The 20,590-nt window shown below is 44.9% G+C and overlaps 1 protein-coding gene across 3 annotated transcripts in view; it reads right to left on the bottom strand.

Annotated features, from left to right (window-relative positions):
- CUEDC1 (CUE domain containing 1) overlaps positions 1–20,590 on the bottom strand; it is a 150,316-nt gene that overhangs the window by 92,483 nt on the left and 37,243 nt on the right. For 2 of the 3 annotated variants that reach the window (XM_066572384.1, XM_066572372.1), the window contains exon 2: positions 17,593–17,701. The gene's annotated coding sequence lies outside the window, so the exon portion shown is untranslated. Of the gene's footprint in view, positions 1–17,537; positions 17,702–20,590 lie in introns of all 3 variants that reach the window. The other variant, XM_066572378.1, reaches the window with a different exon arrangement.

Genomic DNA, 20,590 nt, shown 5'->3' with positions numbered 1-20,590 from the left:
AATGGATATCTACCGGTATCATCTGAAAAGTCTCCCTAAGTGGTCACTACAGTGAATTGTTAAAAGCATACAAATGATGGTTTGTGTGCTTTTACACTGAAGCATTATTGTTCAGTTTTGGTCACTGAAGTAGAGAGCCTTGCAGCAAAGTTAACTAGTCATTGAAAGACAGACAATGGTCTGTTTACACCTGGCGAGAATTCATCAACCAGAGATTATTTTTTAGATTTGCTGGAATGAAAAGATAAGCAACCAGTAAAACCACTTCTTGTCATCCTGTCAGCATGTTTACAGAGAACAACTACCACACATATTTACTCTATTAAGTGATTGTTCTGTGCAAAGTCACCCTAACAAAGGCTCTCTTTAAAGACCATTGGCTGCTCTTAAAATCATTGCTTGAGTATCCCCTTTGCTGAAACACATGATGAAGCAGCTTCTCTCTTTTTGTTGTAGTATCTATATCAGTACTCTTTGCATCAAAAAAGGCTACAACCTCTAATTGCTTGAAATCCTCTCCCTTTTCCTCATTAGCCAAAGTAGACAGTGTAGATGCTGTTTGCTCAGGTGTGTGTGTGTTTATGTGGGGAAACTCTAGCCAGCAGGATTTTAGTTAGTGTGAAGAAAAGCCATGGTCTTCTGCTCCCCTCAAGTCTTTGAAACGGCTTAACAAGCGGAAAGCAAATGAACTAAAGGACCATTTTTATGCAGTCTGAAACTCAGCGATAAACATCAAGTGCACGACGGCCGCACATTTACACGTAATGATAATCACCTACTTTCGCTCGTTTGAACGAATTTTGAGCGATAATCCTTGCCTGTAAGAGGGCCTTCAGAAATAGATGAAAATTTCCTCTTTGTGAGGGCTGGATTGTGCCACGTATTCCGACTTCACATTAAGCCAGCACAGAAAGTTTTTATTGGGTATCCAATCTAGCTCTGTCAGAGGGTCTTTAAGTTGAACAGTTTTAAGGACCTTTCACACGGGACCATATCGTTGGTAGTTGTTCAAAACCCCGTGCTTCCGTCAGGTTTTGAACAATAGCTATCCTGTGTAAATGCATGCAGAGACTGAAGGAATGGATGAGAGTCGTCCAGTTTCTGCATGCTCCAACCGAACTAGCCATTCAGTGTAAACAGCAGTCGTTGACTACTGAACGGCCGCTGCTTACAGTAAATGGAGGAGGGCGGGGGGAGAGAACTCCCCTTCAGCCACCCTACCTACCTGCTGGCCAAGCTATGAGCGATGCCAGCGATACTCGCTCCTGTGTATCAGCACAGGAGCGAGTATACACAGAGACAAGTGTTGGGCATCATTTGTCCAACACTCATCCCGTATAAATGGGCCCTTAGTTCTAGCTTTCAAGATTAAATGAGAGCCCCCAAGACAGTCAAGGCACAATAAAGTGAAACAGCATGAGCTCCATTGTTTTTGCAGGTATAGCGATTGTGGTCATGTCTAGAGTAAATGCTAGGCACATCAAACACTTTCCTACATTTGCACAAAATCCCACTCATAAAACAATACATGCCATTGGCAAACAAAATTTAAAAATTGCCTCTTTAACGTCACTGATGATTGATTTTTACAACTTTATTAGTTAGTAGAGATGAGCGAACCTACTCGGCCACGCCCCTTTTTCGCCCGAGCGCCGCGATTTTCGAGTACTTCCGTGCTCGGGTGAAAAGATTCGGGGGGGTGCCGTGGGTGAGTGGGGGGTTGCAGCGGGGAGAAGGGGGGAGAGGGAGAGAGAGAGGGCTCCCCCCTGTTCCCCGCCGCTACCCCCCGCTCCGCCACGCCTCCCTCCGCCCCCTGGCGCCAACCGAATCTTTTCACCCAAGTACGGAAGTACTCGAAAATCGCGGTGCTCGATCGAGTAATTACTCAAAACAAGTATATTCGCTCATCTCTATTAATTAGCCTTTTTTTAAAAATGTGAATGGAATGATGCCTTCTACCCTTACTTTCTATGCCACATAACAGCTTGGGTTGTGTCATATCTGAGAATTTTATTGCTTATCTTTTTTTGACATTTAGGGGGATTACTAAATTCTGCATGTCAGAGTATGTGGGTGTCTGCCATTTTTCAGGGTTTTGATTTAATTCTATGCTCTATCTGAAACGGCTGTGTTATTATTGGATATGTGCATTTGGAAGAATGAATATCAATTCCTACGCAGAAGACATCTTTTGCTAGTTATTGTACTATGCATGAGCAAGGCTTATGTCCCATTTAGGTGACTGATTGGCTGTGAATGATTGAGTGCCGGCTGTGATTGGCTGGTGCTCGGTCCAATCACAGCGCTTACTTACACAGCGCTGACGGCGGGGGATTTGAATGCAGAGCAGGGAGATGACAGCGGGGAGAATTCTAAAGCAGCTTGCCGCACAGATACAGACATCGGCTGGGAGGTGAGTATGGAGGGTTTTTTTTGCCAATATATTAGAAGATAGCTCGGCTTATACTCGAGTCAATACGTTTTTCCAGTTTTTTGTGGTAAAACTTATTGTCTCTGCTTATACTCGGGTCGGCTAATACTCGAGTATACACAGTATTTATACAGATATTTTCTTACACACTAAAAAAAAATATTTTCTATTAGAGCTGTCCTTATGAAATATAATTATGCATTACTGTTTGATCTATGACTTTCCTGTGAGGGGGTATACAAGGTTAATTAGAATTGTGTATAACTTTTGCTACACTTTGCATTTAGATAGCTTATACATTTCACCACCACCACTTGTTTTATTTCTGGTGTATTATTTAGTCCATTTGTTTATAGCACTTTATACGGTTATCCTATCATATTTAGGCTGAGTTCACATGGGGCGGAATTTCCTTGTGGACTTTCTGCACGGAAATTCTACAGGCTTTTTTAAACCCGAGACTTAGCAGCAAGGTGGACAAGATTTGCAAAAGTCGCATCCACACACTGTGGACAAGCCGTGTGGAAACCGACACGTGGCGCAGAATTCATATCCGCGACATGTCAATTGTATCGCCGTTTTCGCTGCGCACTCTCTTCTCTCTATGGGAATAGATTCCTGCAGCGGAATACAGGAGGAAAGGACACTTCAAACCTGTGGCATTTGGAGCAGTCTTTCCGCTGCAGGACTCACGGAATTTCCATATAGTCCCGTTGTGGGCATTCTGCGTGATTTCTGCAGGATCTGTCCAGTTGTAACCCAGCCATATAGGTATACATGTGCTGTCAATTCTGACAGCGGTATTTAAATCTTGTACAGCCCTCCCACGTGAGATCACAGAGAGCTGTACAGGTGTCATGGCAGCCAGGGGACCTTCTGAAAGGCCCCAGGGCTGCCTTAGGAGACAGCCTATCAAGTCGTCCCCGTGGGGTGGCTTGATAGACTGCTTGTCAACTTGCAGAATGACATAATGCTATAGCATTACATCATACTGCAGGAGCGATCAAAGAATCGTATGTTGTAGTCTCCTAGGCAGACTTAAAAAAAAAAGAGTAAAAAGATTAATAAAGTTTTATTAATTGTAAAAAAAAAAATAAAAAAAGGTAATAAAAGTTTAAATCACCCCCCTTTTGCCATATCTATAATAAAAAAATCTAAATCTTAAAAGAAATACACATATTTGGTATCGCCGCGTCTGTAAAAGTCCAATCTATCAAAGTAACGCATTGTTTACCCCACACGGTGAACGTCATCCGAAAAAAAAATAAAGAACGCCAGTCACCCTGTCTTCCAGAAAAAAATGCAATAAAAAGCGATCAAAAAGACGTATGTATTCCAAATTGGTACTAACGTAAACTACAGGACATCTCACAAAAAATGAGCCCTCAAACAACTATGTCGACAGAAAAGTAAAGTTATTGTGCGCAGGAGATGGCTGCAGAAAATAATTTCAAAAAATTAAATGTTTGAAGAAAAAAAAAAAAAGAGTAGTACAGAAAAAAAAAACTATACAAGTTTGGTATCATAGCAATCGTAGAATAAAGTTATCATGTCATTCTTGTTGCAGTTTGTGTGCTGTAGAAACAAAGCGCACTGAAATTTTTTTTAAGTTTTCCACTACATAACGTGGTACAGTACATTGAAAAATACAACTCGTCTCGCAAAAAACAAGCCTTCATACAGCGACGTCGATGGATAAATAAAGGAGTTCCAATTTTTTTAAAGGGGGGAGGAAAGAAAAAAAATGCAAAAAAAAAAGGAGGGGGGGGGGGGGGGCGCGTCATTAAGGGGTCAAGTATAAGCACTTCCCTGAATATCATCCGTAGTTGTAGTAAAAAAATAAAAATCTATACTTACCTCTCCGCCTCTGCCGGGCCTCAGGCGCGTCTAGCCACTTGGGTCTAGCCACTGTAATAAAGTTCTTTCAGCAGGCAGGGATTTAAAATCCCCGTCTGCTGAAAGGGCTGCGACTGATTAGTTAGCGCTCAGCCAATAACAGGCAGCGCTCAGCCATTCATTGAATGACAGCTGAGCGCTGCCTGTGATTGATTTCATTGAATGACTGAGCGCTGTAACCAATCACAGGCAGTGCGGGTGTGCTCACATCCTAGTGCTCTCAATGGGGCCACCGGCAGCGGCATCCCCATTGAAATCAATGGGAGAGCTTTGCAATTCTCTGCCACAGCTGTGGCAGGGTATTCTTTACTCCCCCCAGGAAGTCCCCTTGTCACTGAACACTGTGACAGTGCTGTCACAGTGTTCAGTGAGAAGGGGACTTCCCAGGGGAATTATTTCCCGCATATGCAGTACCAGTAGCTGCTGCATTTCTCACCCTATGCTTATACTCGAGCCAATAAGTTTTTTGTGGTAAACTTAGGTGCCTCGGCTTGTATTTGGGTCGGCTTATACTCGAGTATATACGGTACATACATTTATATAATAAGACTATGTATTTTTAATTTCTCTAATGATAAATATCATTAGAGAAATTAGAAATAAATAGAGTATGCAGAACAGAGCTCCGATGTCGGAGGCTGTTCTGCATATGGGTATTAGTGTATCTTGACGCCACCAGTAGTGTAAGTGGTGTCAAGATACCAGGTGCTTGACAGGAGGTTGACGCCCCCTGTCCCTGATAGGGTCTTATTACTCACCCTCACAGCAGGTCCTGGAACTGAGCAATGCACAGCGGTCTCCTGAAGCGAGTATACCGCGTGTGCTGCTGGGCCCGCTGTGATTGTCGGCGGCAGCACCCTGCAGCAGCACTGCACCTCTGAAAGTGTCCCCGGCGGTGGCGGATTACCCCCAGCATCAGCTTGTTCCTGTGACTCTTCCTCCAAGTGGCAGTGTAGCCGACGGCGCTTGCGGCCTCCCGGCAGCAGCGCTGCACTGATAGTGGGCAGCGCTGCAACGGCGGCGTCTGCCTACCGGTAGCAGCGCTACAGTGAGCGTTAGCAGCGCGGCACCAGCGTCAGTGTCCCTGGCGGCTTCTCCCTGTCACTGTTCCCGCTGTGACTGTCCCCGGCAGCAGCACTGCACAGACTATGCCCTCCCCTTTGTGGGGCCCCTGTGACTGTCCTTGCCGGCCGCCAGTCAATGCTCCCTGGCTCAGCAGCGCTGCACGGCGACCGCTCTCCTCTTTCTCCAAGGCCTTGTCCGCTGAGCACCATCGCTCATAAGTCCCAAGCGTTACCTGTCACCTTCCTTCACGGCTCCCAGCAGTGTCTACAGGACCTGTGAGGTTACAATGCAGGACAGCCAATCAGTAATGGGGGGCGTCAACCCCCTGTCAAACTCCTTGTATCTTGACTCCACCTCTACTTGTGATGGCGTCCAGATACACTAATACCCTGCATATGTATATTACAGTATGCAAAACAGCACTGATGGAGAGCTCCGCTCTGCATAGTGTAATAAACATATGCAGAGCAGCCTCCGACATTGTAAAGCGGTCCTGCCTAGTGTTAGTAAAAATGTGTTGGACCTCGCCGGACATCAGAGCTATTTTGAGAAATCTGAATGTCAGTCAAGGTCTGACACTGGATTAGAAAGGGTTAAATAAAGCAGAGAAACGCAGCTATAGTATACTTTCATGTGCTTGCCTCCATAACATTAGAACCAAAATGAATAACAAACCACTGAATATGTCAGTACAGCCAAGGAGTAAAATGCAGACCTTATACTTTAAGGATTACTTAAGGCACTTGCCATTTTCTAAGTTAATAAAACAATGCAAGTTACCAAAAAAGGCAATAGAGTGAAGATAAGTGCATATTCAAGCCAACTACAGGAATTCCGCAGCAATGTTCGTCCATAGACAACATTGGGGGTGGGGGGGAAAAAAAAAAAAAAAAAAAAGCACACAGATGGCTTCCATTGCAGTCAATGGAAGCAGTTCGTCCCGTGGCACTTTCGCAGTAAGCACTGCAGAAGTATCGCAGGAATACGCGTCATAGACCAGTGCCGGAACATCATGCCCTGCACTGCACATGCGCACCGGCCAAGACGCTCGCAGCGGATCCAGATAGGTAAGAAATCTGTCTCTGGGGGTCACCGACGGGGCACCGGATCTGATTCCGCTGCAAGATTTCGCAGTCGGAATTCAACACGGCCATGGGCATAAGGCTTCATAGGCAACTTGATTTCATTTAAGTAAAGCCAGGTTTCTGTGTTAAAGCGTTATCATTTTTCTAATATTCTTTAGTACTACATAACCATTGAAAAGTAATATTAAAGGGCTTGTAATTGCAGGCGCAGCTCTCATTGTAATCAGTGGAAGCTATAAGCGGCGGCCACTACACACCGCTGCAGCCAATGTAAATAGAATACCAGGGCTGCAGTGTACAGCGGGAGGAGAGTACATTTTTATTTTACTTTATTAGATACTCCATTCCCCCACTACCACCAATGTTTGGGGTTCTCAAAAAACCTCTTACCGATTAGAATTGAATGGGACAAATCTGACAAACATTTTTTTTATTAACAGAGTATAATATTCTGCACAAAATTTCTGTTCCGACCTTTGGGCGCAGATTCCAAATTTGTGCTCAGATTTTGACTCAGGAACATCTAAACAACTAAACTCTATAAAAGGTCTCCTACTAGATTCCTCATCATACAAACCTTGGTTCCGTAGGAATTGGGAAAAAGACATAAAAATGTCACCCTCCAAAGATATTGTTAAGATCCACAATAAAGCTGCCTACACATTAACCCCTTAACGACCAGCCCATGGTGTTTTTACATCCTCGGGCTGTGGACATGACAGCTCCATGCTGTCGGTGTCCGCAGGTAGCCGACAGCATGGAGCTGTCATCCCGGGCTGTTCGGACACCCCCCCCCCCCCCCCCCCGGCATTGCGATCGGCGCTATGCAATGAATAGCGCCGATCGCAAAAAAGTAAATAAGACTGCAAAAAAAGTGACATATTCAGCTGCTCTGATGGATCGGATCCATCGGAGCAGCTGAAATTACTCACCGAGGTCCGCCGCACGACTCCCCGCTGTCCTGATGCTCCGGGCACCATAGCCGTCCTTCTGCGCATGCGCACCAGGCGGCATTACGTCAGCCGCATGCGCAGAAGGCCCAGCGGCGCGGGAGACTTAAAATCTCCTGGCTCCCGGCTCCTGTAGGTAGCCGGGAGGCAGGAGATGTCAGCGGGGACCGCGATCGTCGTTATCCAATGGATAACGACGATCGCGGAAAAGTGAAAAAAAGTGTAAAAAAAGAAAAGTTTCACCTCCCCTCATGGATCCGATCCATGAGGGGAGGTGAAAATACTCACCTCAGGTCCGCCGATGTCCTCCGGCCGGTGTTGGGCCCCCCCGCTGGCTTCTGCGATGTGCCGCGCATGCGCAGAAGGCCGGCGAGCCCGGCAAATTCAAAATCTCACTGCACCCGGCTGTCACAGATAGCCGAGTGCAGGGAGATATGACTGGGGACCGCTGTATGCAGTTTCCAGTCATATGATCATCGTTATCCATCGGATAACGGTGATCATATAAAGTTAAAAAGTCAAAAAAAAAAAAAAGTTAAAAGTAAAAAAAATTTTTTAAAGTTAAAGTTTCATCTCCCCTTACGGATCGTATTCGTAAGGGGGGGATGAAATTACGTACCCATGGTCCCGGATTTGTTCCCTGATGGGATGTTGATCCGCGGACCTTACCCCAGCTTCGGCGCATGCTCCCGTCAGCATGATGGCAGACGCATGCGCAAAAGTGAAATATTGCCCAAGAAATTTAAAATCTCCCTGCTGCTGGCTACCAAAGGTAGCCAAGAGCCTGGAGATGTCACAGGGAGCCGTGGTATGCGGTTACTGGTCACGTGATCACCGTTATCCAATGCATAATGGCGATCACGTAAAAGTTCTTTAAAAAGTGGCAGTTTCATCTCCCCTCACCGATGCGATCGGTGGGGGGAGATGAAACATCTTCTCGGAGGCTTCCGCATTTGAATCCAGATGCGATTATCCTCCATGGACCCTTCCGGCTTCTGCGCATGCGCCCGCCGGCAAAATGCCGGACACGTTCGCAGGAGCTGGGGAGCCCAGAAAATTTCAAATCTCCTTGCTCCCAGCGACCAACGGTTGCTGAGTGCTTGGAGCAGTGACCGGCGGCCTCGCTGAGCGGTCCCCGGTCACGTGATAAAGTAGCGATATAACATTAGGCCGGTCCCACATGACCGGAGAGGAATTACGGGTTCTGCATGCGCTTGATCAGCGGTAATCCACGGATCAATCACATGCATTGGATCACACAATTCCCCCCCAATTAGCGGGTCGGATTTACGGAATCCACTCGCAGAAACAGAGCACAGCATGCTATATTTTACCGCGGATATCTGCGACCTAGAGCCCATTGTGCTCTATGACGGCGGATATACTCGCAGCCCATGTGCAAATACATTGTGTATGAGCTGCGGGTACCCGGGTCATCGCTAAGCGACGGTGCGGGAAATGCAAACAAAAAAAAAAAAAGTACTGCGCATGACCGCCTGTGTGAGTAGGCAGTTATGCGCAGTACATTACGCGGCCGTACGCAGGGTCACAGCCGGGCTCACAGCTGGAATCCGCAGCGGGCCTCCACAAGCGGATTCCACCTACGGCCGTGTGAGCCTGGCGTTATTCAGACCGCTACCTGTAATACGTAATTTACAAGAAGCCCTGGGAACGCTCGCCTTCATGCAGTTCCAGGAGCAGCTTGTTGAGCGCCTTCTCTGTGAGACCGCCGCACCGCAGCAAGATTACAAAGCCTCACAGAGGGCCACTTTTTACACCCCATCCCTGCCGCTGAGGTCACGAAATACCCCCCAAAATACATGAGAGGAGGGGGGATACCCGGTTTTCTTGCCCCATGTGCCCAACCCAACCAGCCTCCGTAATTACCCCTGTCTTCGGACATAAAACGCAGTTTATATTATTACCTTTATCTAATATTTAGGGAATGCCAAAAAATCGGGATGGCAGGGGGGTGGGTGTGGGGGATTATTTTTAGGAAGTCAAATTTTTTTCCGAATAAGTGGGCAATGGGGCCTGGAATTTATTCAGTTCTGCCCTGAAATCTAGCGGGCATTTCCTCCATTATGGGCCTAGCCATGTGTCCTGTAAGTAGATTAGGGCCACAAGGGGTATGTTTCTGAACACGGGACAAACGGGGGAATCCATTTTGGGGTGAACGTCTTCATTCCTATGTACACTGTACAAAAAAAACCTGTTTTTAAATTGACAAAATTGCCACAAAAATGAAAACCATAATTTTTTCCTTTTGCTTTGCTTAGATTCATTCAAATACTGTGGGGTCAAAATACGCAGTACACCCCTAGATGAATTTGTTAAGGGGTCTAGTTTTCAAAATGGGGTCATTTGTGGGGGTTCTCTATCGTTTCGGCCGCTCAATGGCTCTATAAGTGGGCAATGGGGACTGGAATTTATTCCGTTGTACCCTGAAATCCAACGGGTGCTCCTTCCATTATAGGCCTAGCTATGTTTCCTTTAAGTAGATTAGGGCCACAATGGGTATGTTTCTGAACACGGGACAAACGGGGGTATCCATTTTGGGGTGAACGTCTTCATTCCTATGTACACTGTACAAAAAAACCTGTTTTTAAATTGACAAAATTGCCACAAAAATGTAAATCATAATTTTTTCCTTCTGCTTGGCTTAGATTCATTCAAAAACTGTGAAGTCAAAAAAGTCATCGTACCCCTAGATAAATTCGTTAAGGGGTCTACTTTTCAAAATGGGGTCACTTGTGGGCGTTCTCCATCGTTTTGGTCACTCAATGGCTCTACAAGTGTGCAAAAGGGCCTAAATCTCCTTCAAGCAAAATTTCTGTTCTGAAAGCCACCGGTTGCTCCTTTCATTTTGGGCCCCATTGTGTATCCAGACGTAAGATTAGGGCCACAATGGCTATGTTTCTGCGCACAGGACAAACAGGGGTATCCATTCTGGGGTGCAAATCCGAATTTTCATGTGTACTATAGAAAAAAGTCCTGTCTTTAAAATAACATATTTGCAAAAATATGAAATTTTAGTTTTTCTCTTCTAAATTGCATTGACTCCTAAAAAAAAACTGTGGGGTTAAAATACTCATGACACCCCTCAGTAAATACCTTAAAGGGTGTAGTTTTTAAAATGGGGTCACTTGTGGGGCTATCATTTTGACTCCTATGAGCCTTTCCAATCTTGGTTTGGTGTAGGAAAACAAAGTGTTCCTCAAAATGCTGAAAAGTAATGTTAAATTTGTATGTCTCCTAAATGGTTAAAAAAAAATGAAAGTTTTTCCAATGTGTGCCAAAAATAAAGTAAACGGATGGAAATATATATCTTAACAAAATTATCTATATTATGTTTGCACATATTTGAGATATTGCAGTTGGAAATGTGAAAAAAAAGACGATTTTTTCAAAATTTTCCCAATTTTGGCGCTTTTAATAAATAAACACAAATTCTATCGGTCTTTTTTTTCCGCCTAGATGAAGTACAACATGTGGCGAAAAAACACTGTCAGAATCGCTTGGATATGCAAAACCTTTCTGGTGTTTTTCCATGCTAAAGTGACACGTGTCAGATTTGCAAAATTTGGCCTGGTCATTAAAGGGGTTGTCTCGCGAAAGCAAGTGGGGTTAAGTACTTCTGTATGGCCATATTAATGCACTTTGTAATATACATCGTGCATTAAATATGAGCCATACAGAAGTTATTCACTTACCTGCTCCGTTGCTAGCGTCCCCGTCGCCATGGCTCCGTCTAATTTCGGTGTCTTCTTGCTTTTTTAGACGTGCTTGCGCAGATGGGTCTTCTCCCTTCGGCTCGGAAGCAGTGGTGTTTTGGCTCCGCCCCCTTGTACGCGTCATCGCGTAGCTCCGCCCCCGTCACATGTGCCGATTCCAGCCAATCAGGAGGCTGGAATCGGCACCTGTGACGGGGGCGGAGCTACGCGATGACGCGTACAAGGGGGCGGAGCCAAAACACCGCTGCTTCCGAGCCGAGCGGAGAAGACCCATCTGCGCAAGCGCGTCTAAAAAAGCAAGAAGACACCAAAATTAGACGGAGCCATGGCGACGGGGAAGCTAGCAACGGAGCAGGTAAGTGAATAACTTCTGTATGGCTCATATTTAATGCACGATGTATATTACAAAGTGCATTAATATGGCCATACAGAAGTACTTAACCCCACTTGCTTTCGCGAGACAACCCCTTTAAGGCGCAAACAGGCTTGGTCACTAAGGGGTTAACAAGTCGGGAGCCTGCAGCGGAATCCGACCCTGTGCCCGGCTGGCGTACACCTGTAGTCCTGAATGGATTATACCAAACGTGCTTAAATTTTACCTACCTTCAATTCTTTCTCTCTTCTCTTATTAGGTTTAAAAACCATAGACCCTTTTATCTAATATAATTGCTCCACTGTCTCCCTTTCCCTCCCCAGACGATTCTCCCCTCGGGATCTGTGAATCCCTACCCTTCCATTCTATGTAATCTCAAAAATGAAGCTTTACATAATCCTAAATATATTAAGATATTCATTTGCTGTTTTCCGTTTATGTTTTCAATAAAAAAGGTTTAAAAAAAAAAAAAAAAAAAAATTAAAACACTTGGACCTGAGACCTGAAGTTTTAAAGCCCTAGGTTTTGATATCATACTATAAATAGGATAAGTCCCCTTTTTTCTACTTTGATGTAGTGTTACCATCAGGCCGGTCAGGGACCACAGGTGGCAGTGGAGCGGTTCGCCGCGGCGTTCTGGGATGGTGTTGCGCCCACGTTCGGGTCTGCGAGTGGCGGCGCCGTGGTCTGGTGTGCTGGCACGGCGTGTGGCGCGTGCCTGCTAGGAGAGGCGCGCGCGCTCTACTTCTGTGAGTTATAGTGGCTGGTTGGGAGCTCCAGTCAGCCAGCTTGATTGGTCTCCGCCCAAGGGGCCCAGACTCTTGAATATAGTCTGGCAGCGAAAGTGAAAGTTACCTTGTCTCGATCCAACTCGGCCTGTGTTCTGTGGTTTTCCTGTTGGTTTATTCTATCGGTCTAGCGTGACCTGACCGGGATGATTCAGGACCTGTCAGGGAGTCTCAGCCATCATGAGCAGCGGTTGGTTGTGCCTGCTGATCCAGTACCTGAACCTAAATGCCCATTACCCGAGGTGTTTTTGGGGGACTGTAAAAAATTCTTCCGGGAGGATTGTAAGTTGTTTTTTCGCTTGTGGCCTCGTTCCTCTGGGTCTGAGCCCCACCGGGTGGAGATTGTTATGTCTCTGCTCAGAGAAGGGCCTCATTCATGGGCCTATCCTTTACCAGCTGATTCCGCTTGTTTGCAGTCGGTAGACTCTTTTCATTGAGCTCGGGAATATTTTCGATAAACCCAATCGTGCAGGTTATGCAGTCAGTAAGTTGTTGGCCCTACACCAGGGGCACCAGACGGCAGAAGAATATTGCTCTAGTTTCAGGCAGTATTCAGGTGAATCTGCATGGAACGACTGTGCGCTCAAAGATTTGTTTTTGGTAGGCCTGTCTGACGCAGGAAAAGATCTATTGCTGTCCCATCAGTCACCCTCTACTTTGAATCAGGGTATGGAATTGGCAGTCAGAGTTGATCGTAGACTCAGGTCTAGAAGGGAAGCAAAGCTAGAGTACCATCAAGAACGTGGTGCTAAGTCTCTGGCAACTTCTACAGCCTGTACCCCATTGTCAACTCCCGGAGCTGATGGTATGGAAGTGGACCGGTTGAGTCCAGAAGAAACGGAGGCGGTTCCGGGTTTCAAACCAAATCTGTTTCTACTGAGGAAAGGCTGGTCATCGCATTGCGCCCTGCCAAGAAAGGCAAATACGGAAGCAGATAGACCTTCCATTCCAGTACATATAGCTTGTCCAGGTGTTGATGTTGTTACTAGTGAGTTGCGGGAGGTCTGGAATGGTGTGCACAAGAACCTGGAGGAAGCGAGTGGTCGTATGCAACTACGTAGTTGTAAAAGGTCCACTGCGTCGAGCCATTTGAGGTCGGTCAAAAAAATTAGGATTTTCTTTTTTTGGCAATTGTTTCATTTTAAAAACAGTTATTTTTTTATACAACACACATATGAATGAAAACTTGTACTCCAAAATGGATAGCCTGGTTTGTCCAGTGTTCAGAAACATGCCCATTGTAGCCCCAATCTACTTAGAGGACACATGGCTAGGCCTATAATGGAAGGAACACCCACTGGCTTTCAGGGCACAACTGAATAAATTCCAGGCCCCATTGTACACTTGTGCAGAAAAAAATTTGACTCCCTAAAGATAATCTCCCCCCCCCCCCCCTCCACTTTTGGCATTCTCTAAATCATAGATAAAAATGATCATGTAAACCGTGTGGTATGTCTGAAGACCAGGGTAATTAAGGAGGCCTGATTGGGATGGGCACATGGGGTACCCCCCCCCTTCAGTTTCATTTTTTGGGGGATATTTCTTGACCTCAGTGGCAGGGATGGGGTGTAAAAAGTGGCACTCTGTAAGGCTTCGTAAGCTAGCTGAGATGCGGCGGTCCCACACAGAAGGCATTCAACAAGCTGCTCCCAGAACTGAAGAAAGGCGAGCGTTCCAGGGGCTTTTTGTAAATTAAGTATTGCAGGTAGTGATCTAAATAACGCTGGCCTCACACAGCCATATGTGGAATCCGCTTACGGTAGCCCACAGCGGATCCTAGCTATGAGCCCGGGCGTGTCCCTGCATACAAGAGCGTAATGTACTGCGCATAACTGCTCACTCACACAGGTGGTCATGCACTGAACACTTTTTTAGTTTATATTTTCCGTTGCTTATCGATGACGCGGGTAACACTTTTTTAGTTTATATTTTCCGTTGCTTATCGATGACGCGGGTACCCACAGCCCGTACACAACGTAATTTCCACAAGGGCTGCAGGTATATCCGTGACCATAGAGCACAATGGGCTCTATGTTGCAGATAATCGCAGTAAAATGAAAAAAGCTGTGTTCTATTTTCTGCCAGTGGGTAATAGAATTCCGACCTGCTAATGAGAGAGGAATTGTGTAATCCAATGCATTTGATTGATCGGCATATTACCACGGATCAAAAACTTGCAGAATCCCCAATTCCTATCCGCTCTTATAAGGCCAACCTAATAGTAGATCGCTAACTTTTTATCCAATGACCGAGGACCACTCAACAAGGCCACCGGTCACAGCTCCAGGCTCTCAGCTACCTTTAGTAGCCGGGAGTAAGGAGATCTTAAATTTCCTGGGCTCTCCCTGGCTCCTGCGCATGTGTCTGACATTTTGCCGATAGGCGCATGCGCAGAAGCTGAGGGAGGTCCGTGAAGGAGGATCGCGTCCGTTGGATAACACCCCCATGACAGCTGCAGGTTGTCGGCTACCTATGGCAGCTGACAGCATGGAGCTTTCATGTTCTTAGCCCATGTCCTCTTAATCCCCAGGGGAGAGCACGTTTTTACAGCCCTGGGGATTAAAGCCCACTAAAGCAAGACGTAAAAAGTCTATGGGGTGGTCACTAATTGCTTAAGGAAAGAAGCTAAAGCTTCCCAGGATTTTCTAAATAGACTCTCCCCCTTTCTATCCATCAGATCGTTAAGTTGTGAGGAATATTAAAACAGTAGTGCAGTTTTCTTAGCCACATTAGCAACCTTGATATCTATCTTGGGTATTTCAATACAGATTTGTTTTTTTTTTCCGTCAAATAGAAATCTTTTACTTATTTCAAATGGAATAGATGTTTTTTCAGGGGCTTAACATTTTTCCTAAGCCAGTTAGCTGATATATTCATGGCTGAGAAAAAACTTTCAGAATCTCAATCCAGCAAACATTTCATCTTGTATGGTTATTTATTCCCTCCTCAACATCCATAGTGCTTCTGATTTCCTATAGTAATTCCTCAACATCATTCTATAAAAATATTTTCTGTTTTTGGATAGGCTTGCATGGTATAATTCAACTTCCTCAAGAAGTTCATCTAGTTCTTAATCTAAGGGCTCTAATAGACTGTTCATAACTATCTAAGGGCTCACTCACACGAACATATTTTGGCTGTAACCCCATTGAGGGTACCGCTCTAAGCAAAGCTGCTAAACTCTGCCATTGGAGTGTTTGGAAATGAGCTGCCTGGCAGCTCAAGGAGGATTGAAGCCACCTGGGATAACCACCTCTGTTTTAGTCGAAGGTGCAGGAAGAAGTGCTAGGTCCTAAGCACTGAGGAAAGCAGAGTAGCTATAACGGAGGGTCATACCAAATCCATAGAAATTGGCTATTGCAGTAAGCGTGCTGACCCACAGAATAATGTTAACATGTCAGTTATATCCTATATAAAATGGTTCATGAAAAAAAATGTTAGAGTTGTGGCTTTATGTACACCTCGGCTCTCAAAACACACAATATAAAAAGTGTACATCAGATTGGTACCAATGAAAAGAAAAGGTCACCCCACAAAAGCATGCCCACATTGCTTTGTAAACTAAAACATTAAGGTGGTTATGGCTCCCAGAACGATTCAACACTAAATTTAAAAATAAAAAAAGTTTTTTTTTCAGCAAAGGTAGCAAAACATACTAAAATATATAAAGAAATATAAAAGTCACGGAGAGCGCCAAACACTTTATATGTAGACCACAATCTAGTCGTGTGGTAACTCACCTGGTGCCAGGCATATCACCCTAAGGTGATTATGCCTGCACCCAACATCCTGGTGTGCTCGTAGCGATTACTTTGTCCAAGATATCCCACAAACGAATAAAATAGTAAAATCCAACTTACTGGAGAGCTGCAGGTCACAGCAAAACTCCGTTCCTCATCAAAAGGATCGGATAAGATCAAAAGAAAGTTTCAAGAAAAAAGACTGCAGACCTGCGCTACTTTGTATAAAAGATCAATAATACATGTCTCAGTAGCCAATGTAGGTAGAGACAAATAAGACTTTTTATTTATACAAATAAAAGAGAGAGAGGTCTCAGCCTCATATAATAATAAAACAATACTTGCAGAATCTATGCAACGCGTTTCGGCGAGATACACGCCTTTCTCAAGCATACCAAATCCATAGAAATTGGCTATTGCAGTAAGCGTGCTGACCCACAGAATAATGTTAACATGTCAGTTATATCCTATATAAAATGGTTCATGAAAAAAAATGTTAGAGTTGTGGCTTTATGTACACCTCGGCTCTCAAAACACACAATATAAAAAGTGTACATCAGATTGGTACCAATGAAAAGAAAAGGTCACCCCACAAAAACATGCCCACATTGCTTTGTAAACTAAAACATTAAGGCGGTTATGGCTCCCAGAACGATTCAACACTAAATTTAAAAATAAAAAAAGTTTTTTTTTCAGCAAAGGTAGCAAAACATACTAAAATATATAACATTATGCTTTAATGTAACTGTATCACCCACACAGATTAAAATGCATCCGTCATTTAGTCTGCAAAGAAACACTGTTTAATGAAAGAAAAAAAAAAATCTGAAAAAGTTCAAACGGTATGATCCCCAAAATGCAACTTCTCACACGGCTCTGTACATGGAAAACATTGAAATTACTTACCAATAATTAGTTTTCCATGAGCCCATGACAGCATTTGTGAGAGACTGCCTGCCATCCAGGAAATAGGAACCTCCAAGATTGCTTTTTTAAAAGTTGGAGCAATCCCTTCTTCAGTTCTTTGCAAATTCTGCAGACCATGGGAGGACATTCCCCAACCTTCTAGTTTCATATATTATTTTTTATTTATTTATAAAAGAAAAGATATATATATATATATATATATATATATATATATATATATATATATATATATTATATATAAATATATATATTATATATAAATAAAACTTTTTTTTTTAACTGCACTTAAAAATTTCAATTAAAAAAAAATGGGTGAGAAAAATATAGTGCTGTCATGGTGTCATAGAAAGCTGATTAATTAACAGTAAGTAATCTCAAGGTTAATCTCAAACTGGAATAAAATTGGGCCCACTGCACTGCAGGAAGTAAGTAGGCCCAAAACAATGATTAACTGTCGGTAAAAGATTTCCTTGGACTTGATCACACTCCAACATTTCTGAGTGAACCTTTACTGCATCACTGAATCTGGTACTGGAAGGAGTACATACTTTTCTATAAGAAACACAGCCTCTTCCAACAGTGCTGATTGTTTTTCAGTCTGACCTTAAATCTGGGTGCCACACTCTTTCCTTAGGAATTGAGAGGAAGTCGAGTTGGTATTCTTCTTTCACTCTTTCTTTGATTCAAGAATTCGATTACATTTTTCCCCGGCCTGAAAAAAAGAGGGGAAAGACAACCTTCAACATGAGGCAGTAGTCATTGCTGGCTTTTATTGCTGGCACTAGACTGTCTATTGAACATGAACACTTTGTTTTTATTATCATTTGACTTCCAGTTTTTATTTTTTCTGTAGTCTTTATTCTCATCCTTCTTCCCTTTATAAAAAGGGTCTCTCCCTCCTTGCGCCTTGGGAGGGAAACAACACCCCGAGCTTGGAATTGACACCCTTTGAGGAGTGGTTTGAGTTGCGGTCCCCTCCAGAGCACGCATTGTCACAAATATACGGTCTTCTGATGCAGGAGCTTAGTCGCACGAGCCCAAGTTTCAAGTGGGCCTGGGAGCAGGAGTTGGGGGAAGAAATCACGCAGAGCGATTGGCAAAAATCATTTATTTTCACACACAAGTTGACAATGGCATGCGCTGCTCAGGAGAAAGGGTACAAGGTGTTGGCTAGATGTTACAGATACCCGACGTGACTCCACGCAATATTCCCCTCTGTGTCGGATATGTGTTGGCGCTGTGGGACCGATAGAGGCACTCTGCTGCATGTCTGGTGGGGTTGCAATAAATTGCGCCCCTTCTGGGACAGGGCGTTTGCCACCTATAACTCGATGAGCAGGAAATTAGTTAACGGTACTCTGCAGATAGCTCTGCTCTCTATCCTACCGGGCTCCATTACTGCTCAAAAGGGAGATCTGCTTCGTTTCTGTATTGCAGCAGCCAGAGCAGTCATCCCTCGCCACTGGCGAACCACACAAGTCCCTTCAATGAGGGAGTGGCAGCAAGAAATGTCATACCTTAACCATATGGAGGAGTTATCTGCGGAGCACTCTCGAGAGCCCAAAAAACAAAAGGTAAAATACAGAGAGAGCTGGCAGCCCTGGATTATGTTTGAGTCCTCAACAGAGTTTACCAGTCTGTTTTGTTAGACCTAATCACGAGCCTTAAAGGGGACACAGGTTCGTCAGAGTAAGGGACCGACTGGAAGGCGCTCAAGGTGCCCCCCTTTCCCTTCCCCCGCTCTTTTTTTTTGGTCTACGTGTATGTGTTTTGTGTGTTATTTTTGAAGTGCCTTGTTCTTCTGTCATATTTGTTTAACTTGCATAGAATTTTATTTATTTTTTCCTATAACCTTTTTCCTCCTTTTAGTTTTTCTTCTTTTTCTCTTCCTTTTTTTGTTTGTTTGTTTACCATCTCAAAAATTGTAACATTTATTATGATGCAGACCCCACTTCTATTTTCAGTCAGTTTTGCAGGAGGTTGTCTGGGAGATCATTATTGGGCTAGACAAATTGATTGTCTTTTTTTGTTGTTTTTTTTTAGTGTTCATATGAAGATGTGCCTAATTGTACAATGTGAATTGAAGGCCCTGCGAGGCCCGTTTCCCTTTCCCTTTTATTTTTTTCCCCATGTCACTATTTTTTAATGTTGAAAAAAACTTTTGAAAGAATTTAATAAAAAGAGATTAAACATAAAAAGGGTCTCTGCTGGTTAGGAAAAGAAGGAATAAAAAAGCACTTCTTCCTATCCAAGGCTTTATCAAGTATGTTGTCCAAGGCAGGGCTGAATAAAAATCCCTCCCCCCCCCCCCCCCCCCCAACAAGGAAGATCGCACAATTTATTTTTAGAGGCTAAATCTACATTCCAGCACTTAAGCACTTCACTCTGTGAGCCAAATTGGACTGAGCAGCTGCTTTTGCAGTGAACTTAAAGGGGTTGTCCCGCGCCGAAACGGGTTTTTTTTTTTTTCAACCCCCCCCCCCCCGTTCGGCGCGAGACAACCCCGATGCAGGGAGGTAAAGAAAGCTCACCGGAGCGCTTACCTGAATCCCCGCGCTCCGGTGACTTCTCTACTCACCGCTGAAGATGGCCTCTTCCTCCGTGGACCGCAGCTCTTCTGTGCGGTCCACTGCCGATTCCAGCCTCCTGATTGGCTGGAATCGGCACGTGACGGGGCGGAGCTACACGGAGCTACACGGAGCCCCATAGAAGACTGCAGAAGACCCGGACTGCGCAAGCGCGGCTAATTTGGCCATCGGAGGGCGAAAATTAGTCGGCACCATGGAGACGAGGACGCCAGCAACGGAACAGGTAAGTATAAAACTTTTTATAACTTCTGCATGGCTCATAATTAATGCACAATGTACATTACAAAGTGCATTATTATGGCCATGCAGAAGTGTACAGACCCACTTGCTGCCTCGGGACAACCCCTTTAAGAGCATCAGCAGATGCATCCGCAATGAAACCAGTAGCTTTAGCCAAAGTAGGTAAGGATTCGAACAACTGATCCATGGGGGTTTTATTAAGAATTTGGTATTCTAACTGATCTACCAAAATTTAGCTACTGAAGTGGCTGCAATACAGAACTTAAAGGGGTTGTCCCGCGCCGAAACGGGTTTTTTTTTTAATTGCCCCCCCGTTCGGCGCGAGACAAACCCGATGCAGGGGTTTAAAAAAAAAAACGGATAGTACTTACCCGAATCCCCGCGCTCCGGTGACTTCTTACTTACCTTGCGAAGATGGCCGCCGGGATCTTCACCCACCGTGGACCGCAGGTCTTCTCCCATGGTGCACCGTGGGCTCTGTGCGTTCCATTGCCGATTCCAGCCTCCTGATTGGCTGGAATCGGCACACGTGACGGGGCGGAGCTACGAGGAGCAGCTCTCCGGCACGAGCGGCCCCATTCAGAAGGGAGAAGACGCTGAAATTAGACGGCACTAGAGATGAGCGAACGTGTTCTTAACGAACACTTACGCACCCGAACACCGGCTTTTCCGAGGACTTCCGTGTTCGCGCGTAAGTATTCGGGGGGCGCCGGGGGGCGGGGAGAGGTGCGGCGGCGCGGGCGGCAGCAGCGGGGAACAGGGGGGAGCCCTCT

Source organism: Eleutherodactylus coqui, chromosome 1 (genome assembly GCF_035609145.1).
Source record: "Eleutherodactylus coqui strain aEleCoq1 chromosome 1, aEleCoq1.hap1, whole genome shotgun sequence".
Taxonomy (NCBI): Eukaryota; Metazoa; Chordata; class Amphibia; order Anura; family Eleutherodactylidae; genus Eleutherodactylus; species Eleutherodactylus coqui.
This window is presented reverse-complemented; position numbering and strand designations above follow the sequence as displayed.